The sequence below is a fragment of the Macaca nemestrina genome, chromosome 15, assembly GCF_043159975.1.
Source record: "Macaca nemestrina isolate mMacNem1 chromosome 15, mMacNem.hap1, whole genome shotgun sequence".
In the NCBI taxonomy this organism is placed as follows: Eukaryota; Metazoa; Chordata; class Mammalia; order Primates; family Cercopithecidae; genus Macaca; species Macaca nemestrina.
In genome coordinates this window covers 65667770-65687541 of record NC_092139.1, presented here as the reverse complement: position 1 = coordinate 65687541, position 19772 = coordinate 65667770, and the positions used below count along the sequence as shown (strand labels likewise).

General features: G+C 43.7%; 1 pseudogene; it reads right to left on the bottom strand.

Annotated features, from left to right (window-relative positions):
- Nucleotides 1–430: 430 nt before the first annotated feature.
- On the bottom strand, nucleotides 431–4052 carry LOC139358902 (spermatogenesis-associated protein 31E1-like; annotated as a pseudogene).
- Nucleotides 4053–19772: the final 15720 nt, after the last annotated feature.

The window sequence follows — 19772 nt, the reverse complement described above, 5'->3', positions numbered from 1 at the left end:
AATCATCTTAGAACTGGGGATGCGGGGATGCAGTAAGCCAGAGTGCAGGTGGGATCTCCAAAGGGTTTGCTGTCCTTACATGTCCTGAAGGCTCTGAGTCATGATCCAGTTTGGAAACCAGACTCAATGTGGGGACAGGGAGAACAGGGGGTCCTCCAGGTCCTTGTCAGCCTCCTCCTGGCCCAGTCATTCTGGGAGCCATACTCAGGAGGAGCTGACACAGAGCCCTTTCCTGTGCTCTAGCGTGGCACAGACAGAAGCCACCACCTCTGCAGGGAAAGCAGGTATATTGGGAACTTCTCCGTGGAAGTCAGAAACACATGGGAACTGTGATCACCTATTCAGGACAGGTTTGTTGTGTAGGTGTCCAGTGTTATTTGAGTAGAACCCCCTGACTCTCCCAGGAGAGGTGTGAGAAGCCTGAGCTGGTTCAGGAAGCAAGGCACCTCTGTGTAGACCTCAGTTCCTGTGGCTGTGGATGGGGCCACCGGAGGTGCTTGCCACTTGTGGCCTGTGGTGTTGGGGACCAGCTGGGACATAGTCTCCCTGGGAGGTCGGGCCCATCTGCTGTCTCTGTCTCTGATGCCCTTGTTTTTGACAGGACAGTTGTGGCCCTTGGGGGTGGCTTTGGGGCTGCAGGCCAGGGCTCTCATCTCTCTGTTATGTTCCTGGTGGTAGTGACTCCCGTGGCAGCAGGAAGGCACATTCTCCTGGGCATGGAGGTCGCCTTTGTGGCGATTAACTTCTGAGGGACCACGTCCCTGCTGAAGCCTCAGTTTGTCCACCAGGATTTGACCCACAACTTTGATGATGGCCTGGGCTTCATCAGCCATGCTGTCCATAAACAACCTTGGTGGGCCAGACCTCCAGCTCTGGACAGCATCTGCCCCAGGCTTGCCTTTCTGCAGGACGTCTTCCTGCCCTGCGCCTCTTTTCCTGGTGTGTAGACCCTGTGGACTGTGACTTATCTTTCTCTGGATGTTGCTTTCTGGTGGTGCCTGTCTCTCCTCCGACTGAGGCTGGTTGTATTTCCTTCCTTGTTTGTCTCCTATTTCCCCGGTGTGAGCAGAGCGGCTCCTCCCATTGGCTTTGGAGGTCCTGGGTCCCTTGGACCTGTGTCCCTGCTGCCCTGGTCTGGGCCTTCTGTGGGCTTTGCCCTTGTCCACAGAGCCCAGCGTCTTCTGACTCTTCTGTGGGGCCTTCACTTTTGGGCTCACAGGCTCCTGCTGCCCCAGTCTGTCCCCTCCCTTCCACAGGAGGGCACATGGCCACTGGCAAGCTTTCGTGTTCCTACTGGACACATTCTGGGAGGTGGAGAGTGGGTCCTGAGTGGGTGGCCTGTCTGTGACTGGGAGCATATCCATGTGGCAGACTGAAGGCACAGGCCTGTGGGACCCTCCTGGAGGAGGATGCTGGAGATATGGCCTGGTAGCTCTGCTCTGTCTACCTGCACTGAGAGTGTAATCTCACTGACCACCTGTGCTTTCAGACACAGCTGCCCTGGATCCTGAGCAACACAGATTGTAGACACTGAGAGGTTACTAGTGGTCCCCAGAGTTCCTGTGCTCCTCAGATGCACCTGAACACTTCCCAAACTTGCCCTCACACTGGCTCCCAAGGTGGCTTCCCAAGTACGGGGCTTCTCCTCCTCAGCCTCCAGTGCCTCCAGGGCATCTCTGGTCCTCGCCCACTGGGACCCTATGCTGAGCTCTTGCAGGGATCTACTATGACAGGGGTCTCCTGGGGACATGCTCTCAATCTCAAGTTATGCCTCATTCCCAGCCATTTCTGAATCCACACTCCCCTCAAGGTTGGGTTTCCTGGACCCCAGGACAGTCCCGCTCCACCAGGTTCTGCCTACAAGGCTGCACATGGGGGACTGAGAGGACGCCCTGTCCTCCTGTCCAGTCGGAGAGGCCTCTGATTGCTCATGGGTGTCAGCTGACTGGGACCCTCTTGGAGCCCTCTGGCCTTCCTCCTGCTCAGGTGGTGGGGCAGGGACAGGGCAACTCACAGTGGGGACTGACTTGCCTGTTGTTCTGTTGTCTCCTGGACCATTCTGGGGAGGTTTTCTCAATAAAATGGCAACCTTGGCTATAGATTCAACCCGAGATTCCAAGGAGGCCCAGAGAGAAAAGGTGGAGTGTGGGAGCAGTGGGGGCTGAGCCTCACCTGCCTGGATATTTATGGACCCCAGGGACTAGAGGTCTGGACCCCACCTGTGCCTCACACGGAACCTGAAAGGATGTGCTTCCAGCATCTGCCGGGTGCAGGGATGAAGGAAGGAAAGTTCCTGGGAGGTGTTTACACGGGCTTTCCCACCCCTCCAGGATGTCAGCTTCCCCGGTTTCCTGTGGGTGTCAGACTTGGGAACAGCACGTTTGGCCATGAACCAGGAGCAATACACAGACACGGGAATCCAGCTCTCCTTGATCTCCCCCACCTTCCTGTCCAGATGGACCTGCAGCTTGTTTTCCAAATGCTTCCTGTCTGGGTCCCTGGGTGTGGAACTTACTGATTGGTACTTCCAGGGCTTCCTGAAGTCACCTTCTGCCTCCTCCTCATCTTTCTCCAGAACCTTCGCTGAAGTCCTTCCTGTGCCGTGATCCTGGCTTGGTAGTGGCTCCAGTTTGGACCCTAAGCACCTCTTCCCAGAGAACCTTCCAGAGCTCCTGAGCCCTGTCTTCTGCATATCATTCCTGGCCTTTTCTTCAAATTCAGAAGCCTGGGAGGGCAAACGGGCCCGCTGTGTGTCTTCAGCCTGACTCTGGGTTTTCCCTGGGAATTCCCCTTCAGGCTGCAGCATGTCTCCAGATGGAATCTGCTGGGAGGGCCACAGGACTCCTCCTGGTGCATGGCACTACTTCCTTGCCACTGGTGCTCTGGGAGCTCAGGGCTGGTGGCAACCCTGGGAAGGATGGGGACTGACTTAGGGCTCTGGGAGGCTGGCCTCTCCTTGCAAAGGTGGTCAGTGGGCTGGCTCAGGACAGCCTGAGACTTTTTGAGGAGAAAGGGAAAAAACTCTCTTCCAGTTTGGTCACTTCTGCAAGGGCCATTCAAGATACTCCTTTCCAGTGGGGTTGACAGACTGTCCTCTCCTGGGATGTAGGGCAAGATGCTCCACAGACCCTAATCTGGGGTGGAGAAGAGCATGGTAGGCTTGGCATGGGGGTGAGAAGTTGGCCTGCATCTGGATCCCAACCAGAGCGGGGGGCTGGGACTGGGGCCAGGTTGAAGTGAAAGGTTGGGGCTGGGCCATGTGTGGGGCTGGAGTTGTGCCTGGGAAAGCTGTGAGGATGCCTCAACTTCAGGTTCACCTGGAAGAGAATTGGAGGCTTTATCCAATGGTTCAGAGTGTGCATTCTGTGAGGAAGGGTTTCTAGAAACCCAGGCCATGGCCACCAGGGACTCACTATTGAAAGAGGGGAGGTCTCAGAAGAGCTGGCTGCATTTCTGCTCTAATTGGTCCCCCATGGCCATGATGTCAGAGACCTGCTGAGGACCAGGCAGCTGCTGTGGTTGGGTTGTCATATTCCAGAAGGGATTTAGAGTCGTGATGTCCCACTGTTTCCCCAGTGATGTCATCTGCAGGTAGTCTGCTGCCCCCTATCTTTCACCTGCCACATCTTCATCACTGCTCTCTTGGTGATGAGAGTTTCCAGCAGCTTCTGCATGTCGGGGTGGATGAATGTGCAGGCACCTACCTCCATCTGCCTGGGTGTGGGGTCTCCCCAGAAGGAATACTCTGGGGGGTGGTCGGGAAGATGCTGTTGCTGGGATTTGCCATGTGAGCAGGTGGAGAGGCCCCAGGTGGTGGCAGCCTCCCTCCAGCAGGAGAGGTCCCAGATGGGATCACTGGAGCACCCAAAGCCGGAGATCACCCTGGTTGGAGAAGGCAGCCCCTGGTTGTGGAAAAGGCAGCTCGGGGGGACGGGGCATACTGTGGAGCCACACTGAAATCCAGCCAGGCCGGAGCTGGGTGGAGGTGGAGAGGAGGCCACGGGAACAGGGGGCTGTGGTGAAGGAGGAAAAAGCATATGTAGCCAGGGTGCAGGTCATTTTAGGGGAAGCAAGGGCTCTGGTGGCCTGGAGGCACTCAGGGTTGAGTGTGGTCCAAAAGGCTCTGAGAAGGTCGACGTGCCTGATGATGGGGTGGAGGTCTGAGCAGTTGCTGGAGCCTTTGGAGACAAGCTGGGGGAGATGGATCTTGCATTCATTTCCTATGTGGCTGCTGGGCCTTAGCAGGCGCTGATTTGTACATGTCACCTGGGGGACTCCACCTAAGGGCACGTGGGAGTCGCCTTCCCCAGCAAACTTTCCCAGGTGGTTGCTGGAGATACAAGGCACAAGCTGCAGCCAGGGGCAGGTGGGACTGGGAGGTTGGGAAGGCTGGGCACCTGGTACCCACAGCTCCTCCACCTCCTCCACTGCTGGCTTCACAAAGCTCTGTCTATGCCTGCCCCAGAGTTTCAATCCACTCCTACCCCCTTTCCACGACCTCCCCCTCCCAGGTCACCACCAGGCCCTAGGGTTGTATCACAGGCCCTGGTAGAAAGGAGGACATGGAAAGAAGGGGGAATCTCCTCATCTTTCCAGAAGGTTGATCAGGTCCTGAGTCTCCTCCAGCTCCCTTAGGAGGATTCTGCAAGCTGGAAGTCAGGAGATGGGGTTACAGTGCGGAGGGCGGTGCCAGCAAACCTCACAGGCGGCTGAGTGGATGTCTCTTTAGGGGACATCACGGGGAACTAGACCCTGAAGCCCACGCATTTTTCTCCAAGACCACATGACCCCAGTGGTGACAGCAAGGTGTGCACTGTGCAGAACTTTGTCATTTGCAAAACGTGCTTCCACATACATCCTGTCATGGGTGTCACAGCCATCTTGTGGGGAGAGCGGACAGGGGTGGTCTCTAAGAAGAGTCAGCCATGGCCGAGGAGAACCGCTGTCTACATGGACCTGGAGCCTTCCCGACCTCCCCCCATATCTTGGCAGGCCTTGCTCCCTTCCCCCACAGCGCCCCCTTATGGGCAATACCGATTCCCGGGCCCATGGCTTCATTCCCACAGGGAATCTGAGGAGGCCCCGGGTTCTGATTTCCCTCCCAGGAGCTTCCTCTCAGGCCTCTGCAAATGACTTCCTCAGGGACAGGGGATGCTCAGTCACCTCTGGGGAGTCCGCGGAGCAGTAGAGCCTCACCTTTCAGAGCTAGGATCTTCTTCCTGCTCCTGTGCCTCCCAATCTCTTCCTTTGATGGTGAGAGGCAAGCAAGAGTGAGGGGCTGGGACCAGTTCTCAGTCTCCTCTCCCCAGGCCAGCTGCACACACGCAGTGCTCATGAATGACACAGCTTTCTGCCTCTAGCTCAGGGAGCTCTGTGTGCGTTTCTTTTACTCATGTTTCATTGATGAAATGTTTTCTGATTTCCTTCTTAGGGAAATGCAAGTGGGGGTTTTGTGTGTGACTCCACCCTGGATGTCTCCAGTCCCTGCTCCTCTGCTGAAGGCAGACCCAGGCTCAGGCCTACAGGTGCCTCTGAGCTGCCAGTAGGATTCTGCTTCAAAGGAGGCCAGACACGAATCCAGGCTCTGGCGGGAGGCTCTCAGGGTCACAACACAGCTCCCCAATTACCCCACACAGAGGAGGTTGGGGCCCCAGGCACCTGCCTCAGAAAGAAGCTGATGAGCCAGGACTGGGGCCTGTCCTCCCACAGAAATCTCACCCCTCTCCTGATCTGGTCCTTGCAGCTGAGTCCAATGTTGATTTTTGCCGATGCCTCCTGCGCATGTCACAGATGGTCTGGGAGCTGGGGATGGAATCGTCCACCCACTCCCACCCCTGCCTGCCCTGCCCTTCCCTAGAGGGATGATGAGATTTCCCATCGCAGAAGGGTCTCTTGTTGCTTAGGAAAAGTGGGAATGAGGGGAGGAGAAGAAAGAGTCTTTCTCTGTGGGGCTGGGCTGGGGGCTCCTTACCTTCCTGCTGCTCCTCTTCCTCCCATGTGGGGGTGAGGGTGGGTCACAGGGGAGGTAGGAGAGTAACAAGAATAGGAACCCCCAGCTCCACACTCAGGTGAGGATGAAATCCACAATCAGGGAGTGGAGCTGGGGCCCAGCCATGTGGCACTAGGGCTCTTCAGAGGAAAGAGCATTTTTTCCATCTGAAGTGCAATGTCACCTTCAAGCAACTGAGACCTGGGCATCACTTTTGGGACTAGAGACTGGGGCCCAGGCCTGCATCACAGAGCTGGGGACCTCCTCCTCACCAAGGGCTCCTGACAGCAGGGCAAGGGCAGTGGGAGGAGGAGGCTGAAGCACAGCCCCGCCCTCAGGTCCCAGTTCCAGTCCCTCCACCCTCCTGCGTCCCCCAGATCTTTTCTTCCCTCTCCAGTTGCTCACCCTGTCAGAGACAGCCCTGGGTGCATTTTCTATTCTGTTTCCTGGAACACAGATGTGACCTGGCTTTGTGGAGATGTCTGTGCCAGTTCCCCAGTTTCCCACGTCTTTAAGATCCAGACTTCTCCCTGGAGTTTCTGTTATTTCTCCCGTTTCTTACTCCCAGGATCTCTTTTGTTTGCAGTTCTAGCTTCCCCCCTTAATATGTTCTTACCCTGCATCAACTCAGACATAGAACTTACATTATTTGTATTTATTGATCATTGTGTATTTTGATTACAATTTTCATAATTTTTAAATGTTTAATATTTATTTTTGTGGGCACACAGTAGATGTATATGCTAATGTGGTACATGAGATACTTTCATACAGGCATGCAGTGTGTAATCATCACGTATGGTAAATGAGGTGTCCATCACCTCCAGCCTTTTTCCTTTGTGTTACAAACCATCCAATTATCCTCTTCATTTTTTAAATATGCAATTAAATTATTATTGACTATAGGCATTCTATTGCGGTCAAATACTATAAATAGTCGGTTTTATTCATTCTTTCTAATTACCTTTTTTATCCCTTAACCATCCCCACCTCTCTGCCACTGCACCTTCCCAGCCTCTAGTAATCATCCTTCTACTCTGTATCCCCATGAGTTTGACTGTTTAATTTTTAGCTCTCACAAATAAGAGAGAACATGTGATGTTTGTTTGTCTTTCTTTGCCTAATTTCACTTAATGACCTCCAGTTCCATCCATGCTATTGCAAATGATAGGCTCTCATTGCTTTTCTGTGGCTGAAGAGTGCTCCACTGTGTATATGTACCCTTTTCTTTATCCTTTTATCTGTTGATGGACACTAACTAGGTTGATTCCAAATACTGTCTATTGTGAACAGTGCTAGAAGGAACATGGGAGTGCAGGTATCCCTTCAATATACTGATTTCCTTTCTTCTGGGTATGTACCCAGCAGTGGGATTGCTGGATCATATGGTAGCTCTAGTTTTAGTTTTTGAGGAACCTCGAAACTGTTCTCCATAGAAGTTGTACTAACTTGCATTTCCACCAACAGTGTATGAGGGTTCCCTTCCCATTCTTGCCAGCATTTGTTATTGCCTGTCTTTTGGAGAAAAGCCATTTTAACTGGGGTGAGATGAGATCTCATTGTAGTTTGATTGCCTTTCTCTGATATCAGTGATTTGAGCATGTTTTCATATACCTGTTTGCCATTCATATGTCTTCTTTTGAGAAACGTCTGTTCAGATATTTTGAGTAATTTTTACTTTTTTATTATTTTATTTTAACTTCTGGGGCACATGTACATGATGCACAGGTTTGTTACATAGGTAAATGTGTGCCATGGTGGTTTGCTGTACCTATCAACTCATCATGTAGGTATTAAGCCCGGTATGCATTAGCTATTTTTCCTGATGCTCTCTCCTGCTTCTGACAGGCCCCAGAGAGTGTTGTTCCCCTACCTGTGTGCATGTATTCCCTTTGGTCAGCTCCCACTTACAGGTGAGAATGTGTGGTGTTTGGTTTTCTGTTCCTATATTAATTTGCTGAGGATAATTGCTTCCAGTTTCATCCATGTCCCTGCAAAGGACATAATCTTATTCTTTTTCAAGATTCCCATAATCGTATTCCCTGATGTATATTCCCTTTAACCAGTCTATCATCGATGGGCATTTAGGTTGATTTCATGTCCTTGCTACTGTGAATAGTGCTGCAATGAATATATACATGCATTCATTTTTGTAATAGAATAATTTATATTCCTTTGGGTATATACCAAGTAGTGGGATTGCTGGGTCAAATCGTATTTCCTGTTCTAAATCTTTGAGGAATCACCACAATGTCTTCCACAATGATTGAACTGATTTACATTCCTGCAAACAGTCTAAAAGTGTTTGTGTGTCTCTGCAACTTCACCAGCATCAGTTGTTTCTTGACTTTTTAATAATTGCCATTCTGACTGGCATGTGATGGTATCTCATTGTGGTTTTGATATCCATTTCTCTAATGATCAGTGCTGTTGAGCTTTTTTACATAATTTTCTTGGCCACATCTATGTCTTCTTTTGAGAAGTGTTTGTTCATGTCCTTTGCCCACTTTTTAATGGGGTTGCTTGTTTTCTTCTTGTAAGCTTCCTAAATTCCCTTTAGATTCTGGATATTGGATCTTTGTCAGATGGATAGATTGCAAAAATTTTCTCCCATTCTGTTGGTTGTCTGTTCACTCTGATGATAGTTTCTTTTGCTGTACAGAAGCTCTTTAGTTTAATTAGATACCATTTGTCAATTTTTGCTTTTGTTACAATTGCTTTTGGTGATTTCAACATAAAATATATGCCCATGCCTATGACCTGAATGGTATTGCCTAGATTTTTTTCTAGGGTTTTCATAGTTTTGGCTTTTACATTTAAGACTTTAATTTATCTTGAGTTAGCTTTTATATTGGTTGTAAGGAAAAGATCAGTTTTAATTTTCTACATATACCTAGCCAGTTTTCACAACACCATTTATTAAATAGGAAATCCTTTCCCCATTGCTTGTTTTTGTCAGGTTTGTCATCTTGCCTAGAGATTGCACATTGAATTACCATTTGGAGGTCATCCCTCCCCACCTGGAGTGGATCAAAAGTAACAGGGGCCAAAAGGAGAAAGTTTGAGCCTTGCCAGGTGAATATTGGTGTTGAACAAAGTGACTTGTGTCTGTTTTGTCACATGTATTTTGCTTTGGCTGGGAAGGAAAATATTGACTTGATTCCCAGTGAAGCCTATTGGGCAGCATCTTGCAAAATTGAGAAGCTTTTGCCTATGGGTCCCTCAAACAGAAAATGATAATTTTATTTTGTAATGGAACTTGGCTCCCATAGCTATGATATAGTAAGCGGGGTCATCAAAGCTACTTTGTCTTTCTGAAAGCTGCCTAGAAAGAGAACCCAGAAACCTGATATGCTGGCAAAAGGAAAAAGGGTAAGAATTTCTTATCAACCAAGTTTCTTGTCTTTCTCTCTCAGTGTGTCTCTCTCTCCCTCTCCCTCTGTGTGTTTGTGTGTGTGTGTGTGAGTGCAAATGGTAAAATGGACTGTCTCCTCTGCAAAGGTTTGATTAATAGAAAAAAGAGTTTGTGAGACTCAACTTTGGCTGTAGTAAATCTGGAGCACTTTGTGTTAAGAATTTGTGTTTCTGCTTTTTTCTTTAATGGAGAGGGAGGTATCACAGGAGAGAAGGTGGGCTTAGGACCCCTATAAGCCTGCTTTTCAAGTTAGCCTGGCAGCTGGTCACTTACAAACTTTGCTGGGGGTCCCTGCACCAGTGCCATATGAAGTTTCTCTCTTTTGGTTTTATGTCCTTGAGAGCTTAACCTTGTGACCATGTGGGGATACTTTCTCTTAGTCTCTGCCATCCAGTGGACATGAATTTGGGGATTCATGTCATAGCCCTAAAAATTATCTTGAGTCATTAAAAGCCTTTGCAAGGTTGAAATTGGCACCTCTAAGCTCCTTCTGGGAAGAGCAACAGAACCTGCTGAATACTGTAGCTCAGTAACCAAGAATTTGTCTTTTGACAGTGGCTGCCCCAGGTTCTATTCTTGGCTTTGGGAATGATTTCTTTCTGGTTTGTTATTTGTATAACTTTGCCATTTTTTGAGGGTTCCCCACCCCATGGATAGCTTCTGATTTCCTGTCTTGAATTTTCTTTTCTCTGAACTACCCTGGGAAAATTCTAAATCTTGTTTTAAAATAACTGCTTATCATCTCTTTGAAACTCTTCATGAGTTCATGTTTAAGTTATAACCTTAGTTAAAACTTACTAATTTCATGTGAGAAGTTGCCTGATATAGAATTCAAAAGCCAGAAATGTTGGCTATCCTCACTAGAGCCTGGTAATGAGATATTTTAAAAGTTTTTTTTTTAAACAAAAGAGCTCTATGGTTAAGAGTGGCTTAATTAAAAATAGATATCCAGGGTTGCATGGAGTAACCCTGGATAAAACTTCAGGAGGCCAAAGTAGGAGGTTTGCTTGAGAAGGAGTTTGAGACAAGCCTGGAAAAAATAGACCACATCTCAAAAATAAATAAATAAATAAATAAATAAATAAATAAATAAAGTATCCAAACTATATCTATTTAAAAGGCCTTTATCTTTTCTTCTTCTTGATGCATGTCTTTGTGGAAAAAGTTTTTTTCTTCTGAATTGGTTTTCTCCACTTTTTCTTCTTGCCGCTCTTGAAACCCACATGGGAGAACCTAGATAAATTTTAACAGCCTGGGACTCATAGGGAAAAACAGAGGAGGCATCACACATCCCATTGTGGGAAAAACCTCCGTTTTCCTCATGAAACCCCAGGAACTGCAAGTTAATAAATCTCCCTCGAAATCTAAGTCTCGGTTCAATTTTCAATTTTACATTGTGTTACCTGAGTTTTTTTTTTTTTTTTTTTTTTTTTTTTTTCTTTTGGGTGTATCAGAAATTGCTTCACATTATGGGAGAGCTTTTAGCCATGGTTTGTGATAACCAGATAGGAAATCCACTACAAGGGACTGCTAATGGCAATTAGGAAGAATACTTGGCTCCTTGTATGCTTGGATCAGAGAAGCATGCTCTTGACCACCTAGAAGGTATGGAAACATCCCTACCCCCTACTGTGAGATGATAATTCCAAGGGGGATGGGCCAGTTACAAAATTGGCTAGTTGGCTTTGGATTGTCTTGCAATAAAATGCAGGGTAGAAGCACTGCAGTAGCTTCTTCTGTAGTATTTCCCTCTTTTGGGGGGAATCCAGGATCCCATATAAAATGGCACCCTTAATTTGGGGGATCTGTTTTTGCCCTCCAGCTGTGCCTGATTATTAGACTCTAGAAACTGCATACTTTTCCAGCCCTGTTTCTCAAAGGGCTCCAGCCCAAATCTCGTAATCCCATTAGGAAACTTAAGAACTGGCAAATAAAAAATCTTACAATTACTGGATCTTCTGTCTTTCTATGTATTTATACATGTTGTGTATGTGAAGTTTACATAAAAGAGTTCTAATTAATTGGTTTAAAGAAAAGTAAGTACTTAAATATTTTGTCAGTAAAATTAAAACTAATGCCCTTTAGATCACCTAACTTTAATAATCTTTTGCTAATAAAGACAGATTTAAAAATTATTAATAAAATAGGCTGGGTGCAGTGGCTCATGCTTGTAATCCTTACACTTTGGGATGCCAAGGTGGGCAGATCACGAGGTCAGGAGATTGAGACCATCCTGGCTAACATGGTGAAACCCCGTCTCTACTAAAAGTACCAACAAATTAGCCAGGTGTGGTGGCGGGCACCTGTAGTCCCAGCTACTGGGGAGGCTGAGGCAGGAGAATGATGTGAACCCAGGAGGCAGAGCTTGTAGTGAGCCGAGATCATGCCACTGCACTCCAGCCTGGGTGACAGAGTGAGACTCCATCTCAAAAAAAAAAAAATTATTGGTAAAATAAGCATGTCTTCAAAATTTAGATATTTGGTCTAAATTGAGTCTGATGTTAGGTTTGCTAAATGCTTTATGATCATAAACTGCTTCTTTAATTTTTGAAAATTGTTCAATTTACCTAGCTTGGAGTCATTACATTCTAGATAAGAACTGGTGGCATGTAAAATTAGCCCCCTAGCTATGCAATGAAGGTTATAATGAAAAGATTTTGTCTAAGAAAGGATCTTGTATGGTAAATTTTTGTCCTAAAGTGAAATGACTGGTTGTTGAAATGACGTCCAAGCATGTAACAGATGGTCTAAGTCATGAAAGGATTCATGAAAGGGAATTTATGCAAGAAACGTTGTACAATTTAAAGGTTATTAGGCTGCCTAAATGTTTCATAAATGCCACTATGACTCTTAACTGTGCACTTACCTGCTTTACTGTTAGGTAAGTGCTGGGCACATGTGGAGTTAGACACATCTCTTAGCTATGTTGGAAAAAGTCAGAAGTGATCTGCACTTCTGTCCTTTGTCTGTCCTAAGCTCCACACCTGGTACATAATTAAAATGGCCTACTAACCAGTTATTTCACCAAAAATAGAAGTTGCACAGAGTTAACAGTGTAACATATTTTTGAGGCGACTGAAGAAACAGTTCCACGTGCAAGGCATGTAAGAAAAGTAGAATGTAGTTTTGGTAAAAGATTAGAAGAAGTCCTGGGAATATGGATTTCTTGCCCAAGTTTAGAGGGTTAAAGTATTGTTTTAAGTGAGATAGGAAATGTCTAAAGGCTTAAGCAAGTTGTGAAAAGTTTATACAAAATTAATTGTAGAAGAGATTCTGTGTGTAAACATATTGGCTAAAGTTATACGGGTACTAGTCAATGTTCCCATAAGTTGAACATTGGAATAAAAGCATAACAGAGTTTTCTTAAAACATGGTTCTGCTCTGTAACAACAACAACTAAATTGTAAAGGGTTATAAAAGGTTTATAAAAACATTAACTTATGGTTAAACTAATTAACACTGAATAGATTTATAAAATGTTAATAAAAATTAGCTTTAGCTTTAAAGATGCAATAATGCAAACATGAAATTTGGTTTCCTCTTTTGAAAAAAATTCTTATGTAATAGTTAGAGGCAATGAAAAAATTTTGTTTGCCTTTTAAGGGAGGGGAGAGAGAAGAGACCAATTCAATGGCCTCACGCTGTCTTCACTGGGTCTTGCAGTTTGAGAAACTGAATCTCCTTTCTATCAAACTAAAGGATTATTTTCCTTTTTAAAACTTTGTGAATTATCATTTTGGCTAAATAAATGACTTATGGTGACCTAGGATTCTATTTTGTGATATCCAGTGTATTAAAACTTTGATATTTGACAAACCTGCCAAGATCAAATTTGAAGTTTAAAAAAAGGTCCCCTGCAGTCCAAAAAGACATAGTCTGCTTATTTAATGTATTAAAATCATGCAGAAAATATGGCTAAATATAAAATGATGTTTAACTTCCTTTGGATTATATTCATATAAGTACATTATTAGCATGTGTTCCAAAATTGAATAAGATTTCTATAATTTTGATATGCCTTAGCATATGTTATCAGTGATAATTACAATTGCTATGTTAAATTATTGTATCCCACAGAGGTTAAAAATGTTCTTGTCAGTTGTGTTTGACTTTGGGTGCCCTAAAATGTCTTCTCATCACCAGACAATTGTTGTCTTGTTTTGATCCTCTTTAGAAGATGGTTTTGTAATCAGCTATAAAATCTTGATGGGTGCTTTTGAATGCAACTGTCTGATAGCTTTGGAGATAGGAACATTAGAATAAAGGAAAAAAATGTTCAGGACGTTCATGGAGAGCTGAGATGTTCATGAATATTAAGCAGAACAAGAGTTTGCTGAATGGAATGAGCTAATAGAAAACTGAAATGATCTTTTCTTTGTTTTGTTTTGTTTTTTTTAATTTAACATGTGTCTGATCCTTTTCATTTTTCAGAGAGCCAAGAAAACGTTTCTTTTGAGCTACTTACAGCTTTTAACAACTGAGTAAAATATATTCCTGTGAACAAAATTTGGACCATGTTTGTTTCTCTCTACCTGATTTCTCTGGAATCTGGAAGCTATTTGCAAGTATTCTTAATTTATGGTTACGTGATTGTTTGCATAAGTGTAATAAAAATGTTTTCTTTTGCAACAGGAAACCATTGGAGAAATTGTTTATTTTACCAAGGCTTTGACTGGAATGGCATGCTTCTGTTTAAGGAATCAAACTTGACTTCTAGAGCCAATAAAAACCCCTAGGGAAAACTGGCCTCATACCTTGTCTGCGCAGTCCCTGTACAGGGTTCCTAACCTATGGTAAGTAAAGAATGTCACTTTCCAACAGGCCCAGGAATCTTAAGTTCTCCTGGGATCTCAAGAAGAGAGGAATGTACCCAACTTATATGCATTTGAGGGTAAAAATCCACGGCTGGGATGGGCTTTAAAAAAAAGTCTTATCTAAGACTCTTTATTCAGAATTCCATCAAAGCCAATTTAAAAGGCCTACGTGAAAAATAATTATTCTTGCTGTGCTGTATGCAAATAATCTTGCCAAGTGTAGTAAAACTAAAGTTTATTTCACAAACAAATCAACACTATCTCGATTTGTTTTTAATAAAAATAAGAACTGAAGAGAGAAAAATTGTTTCAAAAACTATAGTACATCTGTTGTTAATTGTTTTTGAGGATTTTTTTTCTGCCATTTAGACTGAATCCTAAATTTTGGGAGGCTACAAGTGTCCAAACTAATGCTTTTAAATCTTCACTTTTAAAACTGGGAATTACACTCCTTGTTCTATAACTCATTATTTACCTTATTGTACACTGTTTGCTTAAATGTCATACTAAAACTGTAGATGAGAATATGAATGCCTTTGTCATGAAAGCCTTGAAACCTCATCCCGGCCTGTGTGAGTGCACTCAAACACCTCAGACAGCTGCAAAGCAGTTCTGCTCCTCTCACTTTGGGGTCAGCATATGCCCCCTTTCCGCAGGAAGAATCCAGAGTGATCAATGGCCTTTTCCCATCTTCATGGCCCACACCTTAAGGGTAAGGTGCTATGAAACCATAAGGGAGGGATTGAAACAACCGTTGCAAAAATTATAGCTGAGAAAATTATGACAATGAAAGAGATCAGACGTAACTGACTCCATCTTGCTTCTAACTTTTAAGCTGTCCTTGTTCATTCCTGGGCATAGGCTGAACTAACCTTGGGAAGGAATTTGCAGACCCTCCACTCGATGGTTCAGCTGACACTATCTAGACTGGTAATCTGGCTCAATCAGTTCTGAGATTCTACCCAGGAACAGAAGACAGCAAGAATCTCAATTCGACCTCCTATGATTCTATCTCCAACTTGATCAATCGGCACTCCCCACTTTCCTAACCCCTACCTGTAAAATTATCTTTAAAAACTTAGGCTGGGCATGGTGGCTCACGCGTGTAATTCTGGCACTTTGAGAGGCCGAGGCAGGCAGATCGTGAGGTCAGGATTTGGAGAGCAGTCTGGCCAACATAGTGAAACACCATCTCTACTAAAAATACAACAACAACAACAAAAATAGCCAGGCATGGTAGGTGGCACCTGTAATCCCAGCTACTCAGGAGGCTGAGGCAGGAGAATAGCTTGAACCCAGGAGGCAGAAGTTGCAGTGAGCTGAGATCACATTATTGCACTCCTGCCCAGGCAACAGTGTGAGACTCCATCTCAAAACAAACAAATAAAAAATGCCCAGGAAGTCTGATTTGAATAATAATAAAACTGTGGTCTGACATAAAAATAAGGTAAAAACACATGTAAGTTAATTCTAATAAAGTCTGTTGTTACAAAGTATTTTTGAGTTTCTGTAACAACAGAACAATATTACAAGACAGAACCTTCAAAAACCACTTCATTGCAACTCTGAGTCCCTAAGGAAAAGAGAAACAAATGTGGAAAAAACAAATGCTTTTTTAATGGCACAGAGGTCATTGTTTTCTTCTATAATTATAAGAGCAACATGTAGATATCTGTGTATATATATACACGTATATGTGTTTTTTACATTTTAGATAGCATGTCATTCTCCATTTTATAAAAATTTTATATAGAATACATATACAGGAATGTGAATTGGAAAATATTAAGCATTAATAAAGAAAATAATGCATAACTCCTACTGGAATAACTTACAATTGTTTTTATATTTATCAACAACTCTAGAACTTTAACATGGATATATGTAAACGTGCCCACTTCCTTAGAATTCCATTTTGATTTCTCATTTTGTTTTGTTTTGTTTTGGTTTGGTTTTGGTTTGTTTTGAGACAGAGTCTCACTCTGTGGCCCAGGCTGGAGTGCATTGGCGCGATCTGGGTTCACTGCAACCTCCGCCTCCCCGGTTCAAGCAGTTCTCCTGCCTCAGCTTCCTGAGTAGCTGGGATTACAGGCACCCGCCACAGCGCCTGGCTAATTTTTGTTTGTTTGTTTGTTTGTTTGTAGAGACGGGTTTCACCATGTTGGCCAGGCTGGTCATTTCCCATTTTGAAAAGTAAAGGTTTCAGCAGAACAGAGACCTACTTTGTGCTGTGTCACATCGCCCTCTGGTGGCTAAATATCTTTCTTACACAGTAACCCCAAATAACTGTTACTGGGGGGCGGGGGGCTTACATGTATAAGTTCTTTTTTTATTATACTTTAAGTTCTAGGGTACATGTGCACAACGTGCAGGTTTGTTACATATGTATACATGTGCCATGTTGGTGTGCTGCACCCGTTAACTCGACATTTACATTAGGTATATCTCCTAATGCTATCCCTCCCCTCTCCCCCATCCCACGACAGGTCCCTGTGTGTGATGTTCCCCACCCTGTGTCTAGGTGTTCTCATTGTTCAGTTCCCACCTATGAGTGAGAACATGGCGGTATTTGACTTTCTGTCCTTGTGATAGTTTGATCAGAATGATGGTTTCCAGCTTCATCCATGTCCCTACAAAGGACATGAACTCATCCTTTTTTATGGTTGCCTAGTATTCTGTGGTGTATATTTGCCACATTTTCTTAATCGAGTCTGTTACTAATGGACATTGGAGTTGGTTCCAAGTCTTTGCTATTGTGAATAGTGCCGCAATAAACATACGTGTGCATGTGTCTTTATAGCAGCATGATTTATAATCCTTTGGGTATATACCCAGTAATGGGATGGCTGGGTCAAATGGTATTTCTAGTTTTTGATCCTTGAGGAATCGCTACACTGTCTTCTACAATGGTTGGACTAGTTTACAGTACCACCAACAGTGTAAAACTGTTCCTATTTCTCCAAACCCTCTCCAGCACCTGTTGTTTCCTGACTTTTTAATGATCACCATTATAACTGGTGTGAGATGGTTATCTAATTGTGGTTTTGATTTGCATTTCTCTTATGGCCAGTGATAATGAGCATTTCTTCATGTGTCTGTAGGCTGCATAAGTGTCTTCTTTTGAGAAGTGTTTGTTCATATCCTTTGCCCACTTTCTGATGGGGTTGTTTGATTTTTTCTTGTAAATTTGTTTGAGTTATTTGTAGGTTCTGGATATTAGCCCTTTGTCAGTTGAGTAGATTGCAAAAATTTTCTCCCATTCTGTAGGTTGCCTGTTCACTCCGATGATAGTTTCTTTTGTTGTGCAGAAGCTCTTTGGTTAAATTAGATCCCATTTGTCAATTTTGGCTTTTGTTACCATTGCTTTTGGTATTTTAGTTGTGAAGTCCTTGCCCATGCCTATGTCCTGAATGGTATTGCCTAGGTTTTTTTTCTAGGATTTTTATCGTTTTAGGTCTAACATTTAAGTCTTTAATCCATCTTGAATTAATTTTTGTATAAAGTGTAAGGAAGGGATCCAGTTTCAGCTTTCTACATATGGCTAGCCAGTTTTCCCAGCACCATTTATTACATAGGGAATCCTTTCCCCATTTCTTGTGTTTGTCAGGTTTGTCAAAGATCAGATGGTTGTAGATGTGTGGTATTATTTCTGAGGGCTCTGTTCTGTTCCATTGGTCTATATATCTGTTTTGGTACCAGTACCATGCTGTTTTGTTTATGTAGCCTTGTAGTATAGTTTGAAGTCAGGTAGCATGATGCCTCCAGCTTTGTTCTCTTTGCTTAAGATTGTCTTGGCAATGCAGGCTCTTTTATGGTTCTGTATGAACTTTAAAGTAGTTTTTTCCAATTCTATGAAGAAAGTCATTTGTAGCTGGATGGGATGGCATTGAATCTATAAATTACCTTGGGCAGTATGGCCATTTTCATAATGTTGATTCTTCCTATTCATGAGTATGGAATGCTTTTCCATTCATTTGTGTCCTCTTTTATTTCGTTGAGCAGTGGTTTGTAGTTTGCCTTGAAGAGGTCCTTCACATCCCTTGTAAGTTGGATTCCTAGGTATTTTACTCTCTTTGAAGTGATTGTGAATGGGAGTTCACTAATGATTTGACTCTCTGTTTGTCTGTTATTGTACAGGAATGCTTCCGATTTTTGCCCATTGAGTTTGTATCCTGAGACTTTGCTGAAGTTGCTTATCAGGTTAAGGAGATTTGGGGCTGAAACGATGGAGTTTTCTAAATATACAATCATGCCATCTGCAAACAGGGGCAATTTGACTTCCTCTTTTCCTAATTGGATACCCTTTATTTCTTTCTCCTACTTGTTTTCCCTGGTCAGAACTTCCAACACTATATTGAATAGGAGTGGTGAGAGAGGGCATCCATGTCTTCTGCTAGATTTCAAAGGCAATTCTTCCAGTTTTTTCCCATTCAGTATGATATTGCTTGTGGGTTTCTCATAAATAGCTCTTATTTTGAGAAACGTCACATCAATACCTAGTTTATTGAGAGATTTTAGCATGAAAGGCTGTTGAATTTTGTCAAAGTCCTTTTCTGCATCTATTGAGATAATCATGTGGTTTTTGTCTTTGATTCTGTTTATATGATGGATTACGTTTATTGAATTGCATATGCTGAACCAGGCTTGCATCCCAGGGTTGAAGCCAACTTGATCAAGGTGCATAAGCTTTTTGACATGCTGCTGGTTTCAGTTTGACAGTATTTTATTGAGGATTTTTGCATCAACATTCATCAGGGATATTGGTCTAAAATTCTCTTTTTTCATTGTGTCTCTGTCGGGCTTCGGTACCAGGATGATGCTGGCCTCATAAAGTGAATTAGAGAGGATTCCCTCTTTTTCTATTGATTGGAATAGTTTCAGAAGGAATGGTACCAACTCCTCTTTGTACCTCTGGTAGAATTTGGCTGTGAATTTGTCTTGTCCTGGACTTTTTTTTTGGTTGGTAGGCTATTAATTGTTGCCTCAATTTCAGAACCTGTTATTGGTCTACTCAGGGATTCAACTTCTTCCTGGTTTAGTCTTGGGAGGATGTATGTGTCTAGGAATTTATCCAATTCTAGATTTTCTAGTTCATTTGCATAGAGGTGTTTACAGTATTTTCTTATAGTAATTTGTATTCTATGGAATTGGTGATGATATCCCCTTTATCTTTTTTTATTGCATCTATTTGATTCTTCTCTCTTTTCTTCTTTATAAGTCTTGCTAGTGCTCTATCAATTTTGTTGATCTTTTCAAAAAACCAGTTCCTGGATTCCATGATTTTTTGAAGAGATTTTTTGTGTCTCTGTCTCCTTCAGCTCTGCTCTGATCTTAGTTATTGCCTTCTGCTAGCTTTTGAATGTATTTGCTCTTGCTTCTCTAGTTCTTTTAATTGTGATGTTAGGGTGTCAATTTTAGGTATTTCCTGTTTTCTCTTGCAGGCATTTAGTGCTATAAATTTCCCTCTACACGCTGCTTTAAATGTGTCCCAGAGATTCTTGTATGTTGTGTCTTTGTTGTCATTGGTTTCAAAGAACATCTTTACTTCTGCCTT